Below are 4,200 nucleotides of genomic sequence, written 5' to 3'. Positions count from 1 at the left end.
TATTTTACATCCCCCTATTTTGTAACTACCAATTTGTACTTCTTAATCCTTTCACCTTTTTTCAACCAGGTGCCCAACTCCTCTCCCATCTGGCAACCATCAGTTTGTTCTCTGTATCTATGAGTTTGTTTCTGTTTTGCTTGTTTGTTTATATTATTGTAGATCCCACATACAAGTGAAGAAAATTTCTCTTTTAACCCTTTCATTTTCTTGCAAATAATATATCGAAGTAACTGCAGTTTTTTCTCACATTGGATTTTGTTGATTGTATCCCCTCTGGCAAGAATACTTCACAGGTGATGGTATGAATCCCCTATTGCATCACATCAGAAGATACTTAATACCTCGCTGTTCCTCTTTAGGGGATATTGTAATAGGTGTAGCAGGTTCAAGTGTTTTCAGCCCCATCCATCCACTGTAAAGTTGCCCATCAGCTTCTCATCTAGTGATTCTAGACTCACTGCTGATCATTACCTAGATCCATTACTTCCTGAGGGTTTGCAAAATAGTGATAATCTATCTTCTGCATTTATTTCCTGGAATTCTATAAAGAACTTTCCCACATCAACTATTTGATTGAGATTCAGTTTGTAATAGGAAAGGGAGGATGCCTGGTTCTTTTAGGTTTTCCGAATGTGATGATTCTTGGGCATGCTCCAAAGGTGACCCAGTGATGTTTTTAAAATCCGCACAGGTTGAATTTTAACATAGTATATGTGTTTCTATCAATTGCTGTTATTATTTTGAATGCTAAAATTGTCCTATCTTTGATCTGCTGGAGCCTCCTGAATCTTTTGAATTGCCTCCTAAGTCTTTTTGGCACAACTCCAATATCTTTCTTTGCTTCTTTCTTTGTTTTCTGGTGCAACCTACATGTCCTAGGCTTTCTGGTAGATTTCTTGCCCCAAACTTAGAATTAGTCTTCCATCTCCAGGAAGAGCTCAGGTGACTTTTCCTGGGAAATTATATTCAGAGATGATAGCCTAGAGAATAGAAATATGTATTGAGTTGATTATTATTCTTGGTCTTTACAATGGACAATGGACAGACTTTTTTTTTTAATGACAAAAAGAATGCCCCATGAGTTCATATGGATATTTCTAAATTCAAATTTAGGATTGCAGGATTTTTATTTAATTTATGATTTTTATATTTGTATTTTCTTTCTTTGATACTGATAATCTTGGTTCCCGGAAAGTATAATTACTTATATGCTTTATACTAATGTATATTTCAGGAATAAAAGTACGAATGTTATTACTGACAACATGAGTACCGAAAAAAGATTAAAGTTTCTTCCTTTTTTTTTTCCCTTGGAGGGAATATATCTCATTTGAAATGTTTGGTCAATTTATTGTTTTAAAGTCATATCATTTTTTTTTTTACTGTCACTACAATAATGCAGTATCTTCATTTAAGTAGGGAGGTGTCATTTCCTGTTGAAAAGGAAAGAGGAAGAGAATTACACAACTTTAAAAAAAAGTCATCTTTCTTTTCTCTCACCACCTCCTTCCTTCGCTCTCTCGGTTTCTCCCGCTTTCTTTTGCCAGCAGTTAGTAACGAAGCTTAACAGAAAGGTTGTAAGTTTTGCTTTACAAACACTTGTATTGACGACTCGTCAGAATTAACTATTTTCGCACTTGAGTTGTGCATAATCCTAAACCGAAAGACCATTACTTCACTGGACAGCGTAGGTTTGCAAATCCTCCACAGACGGGAACTGCTCACCTGACTTCTCCCGACCTAATAAGGCAAATGTATTCAACACACTTCCCACCCCGCCCCGGGACACTTTTCGTTGCTAATAGTGAGCAGTTCCTACGTGCCAAACCCCATCCGGGAGAGGACACTCCCCGCGCTCCAGGTGCTCACAGTCGGGGGCCAGAGACGAACACCCCAACAGTCTATTATGAAACAATGGCAGCAGGTGCAACGCTGTGAACACGAACGCGGTGTTATGGAAAGCCCCCGAGTCTTTTCCAGGGATGAATTGTCAGAAGGGCCGGTAGGCTACTCTACTCCTGCTGACTCCGCCTACGTCAGGTGCAAGGTTTGTGCATTCGAGCTGGGAAGTCATCATTTCAATTCTCTTTTATTGCTTTATGCCCCTAATACGAGGAAAGGCCAAAGTGCGAGGAGAATTATATCCAAGGAGCGCGTCCCACAGAAAGAAATAACTCGCTTGGGTCGCCGAGGGGCTTAAGAGGAAGGACAAACCTGCTTCGCGGGGGCGTGTGTGCCCAGATAATCTTAAGTGCCCGGCTGGACGCTCCCGGGGCAGGAGGCGGCGCTGCGCCGGCTCGCCCACAGCAGACAGGTTACACTGGCCTCAAGGAGCGTTGCGTCACACCGGCCTCACAGCGCTGATTGGCTCCTCCAGGGAGCTCCGCCCCCTCAGCTGTAGCGGGGCCGGCTTCAGCGTCGCCGCCATCTTTGTTGATGTGTCAGCTCCGCGGGGGTTTTGGGGAAGCCGCGGCGGAGAGAGCTCGGTGTCGGCCCTGTACCCCACCACTGTCTCCCGCACCTCCTGTTCTGTCGCACCCCGCTATGGAGAAGTTAGTCCCTGAGCCGGAGATCCAGCGGCCTCGCTAGGGGTGCGGCCTGAAGCTCGGAGAAGTGGGGTGAGTACCTGAGGGGCGCCCGGGGCCGATCGGGGAGCCTCCGTGTCGGCGCGGCGGGGCTACCCACCTTGTGCTCCGTCCTGTGAGTCCCGGGGCAGCTCTCCATCTGATGGGAGGAGGGCGTAGGGGCACGGAGTTCGCAGTCCCTTTTTCTCCCTGCTTCGCTCCCTTGGTCCCGGGCCACCAGGGGAGGAGGCGGCCGAGAGGGGCTGGCGCGGGTCGTGGGGGCTGCGCCTCCGGAGCGGTGCCTGGAGGGCGGCGGAACTGGGGCCCCTGGCCTGGTTTCCCAGTGCGAACTGCAGCTCGGCCCCACCTGCTCGGCGATCTTTCGTGGACTCGATCGCGCCCATTTCTTTCCGTTTTTTCCAAGTCGGCTGTGTGTGTATGTGTGTGTGATGTTGACTGTTGTGGCGACTTTTTTTTAACCGTCTTCCAAACGCTGCCACTGCTGAGATTTTAAGTAACTTAGAAACGATTCTTTGGGATTGTGGACGTGAGCGATACGGTCTTGGTGTTTATGTTGCCTTTCTTCCAANGGCAGCTTCAGACTTTCCAGGTCTGGATGACCTTGACCACTTCTAGGAGTACTGGCCAGGCATTTTGTAGGATGCCTCATTGTTTTTTGTGTGTGTTTTTTTTTGTTTTTTTAGCTGAGCCATCCTGCCACCTGTTGGCAGCTCAGCGGCTGCTCAGCTCGGGCTGGACTTGAACAGCTGTTGCTCAGAGCTCAAACTAGGATGCCTCATTGTTGAAATATGTCTGATGTTTTTCTCATGATAAGACTGGAGTTATGGGTTATTGGAAGGAAGACTACAGAGGTCAAATGCCATTTATATTGCATCATATCAAGTGTACGTCCTATGATTTATGAAAATGATGTTTTCTACGAACACCTGGCTAGAATCTGTCAGGTTTCTCTACTACAAAGGTTCTCTTTTCCCCTTGCTTTTCTATTCTAGACACTTTGGAAGAAGTCATTATGTGTAGTCTACACCTAAGGGAAAAGAGTTATATATACTTTCCCTTCTAAGGGCAGAGTATCTACGAAATTATGTGGAATTATTCTGCATGGAGGTTTGTCTCCTCTCCATTTATTAATACATTCAATCATCTGTCTCTATATAGTATATCAGTATGAACTCATAGGTATTTATTATACACTTTGGTTTATAATCCAACACTATTTCTTTGCTCAAATTGTTCCAACGTTCTCCACTGGGACCTGTTTCAGTCGGCTCTTGTTCTCATTGACATACTCCCATTAATGTGTTGTTTTTATCTTTGAGCACTTTCTTACCTTCTGAGCCATTGTATGTTTTCATCCACACATATTTAAGTATCCTTAAAAACCACCAAAATTTATCTGACCTCTAAAAATAATTTAATATTATAAAATTTGTATTTAAAATTTCCAAGTAGCCTCAAATGATTTTTTTAAAAAGATTTTTATTGGGGAATTGGGGGATGGGAACAGAGCTGGGGAATTGGGGAAAAGGGAACAGACAAGTTGCTGTCATTTTGTTCTTCAGTCTAGTTGTGGAGGACATTGCTTCACTGGCCCAAGTTGGCACCATCATTG

The 4,200-nt window shown here is 44.5% G+C and overlaps 1 protein-coding gene across 1 annotated transcript in view; it reads left to right on the top strand.

The window, feature by feature from the left end:
- Window positions 1–2,399: 2,399 nt before the first annotated feature.
- Window positions 2,400–4,200, top strand: part of CCDC186 (coiled-coil domain containing 186) — an 18,877-nt gene continuing 17,076 nt past the window's right edge. Inside the window, exon 1 of the mRNA XM_019660120.1 lies at window positions 2,400–2,621. The gene's annotated coding sequence lies outside the window, so the exon portion shown is untranslated. The remainder of the gene's footprint in view (window positions 2,622–4,200) is intronic.

Source organism: Hipposideros armiger, unplaced genomic scaffold, assembly GCF_001890085.2.
Source record: "Hipposideros armiger isolate ML-2016 unplaced genomic scaffold, ASM189008v1 scaffold_311, whole genome shotgun sequence".
Lineage (NCBI taxonomy): Eukaryota > Metazoa > Chordata > Mammalia > Chiroptera > Hipposideridae > Hipposideros > Hipposideros armiger.
Note: the sequence above shows the minus strand (reverse complement) of the source record. Positions and strands in the feature narration are given on the sequence as shown.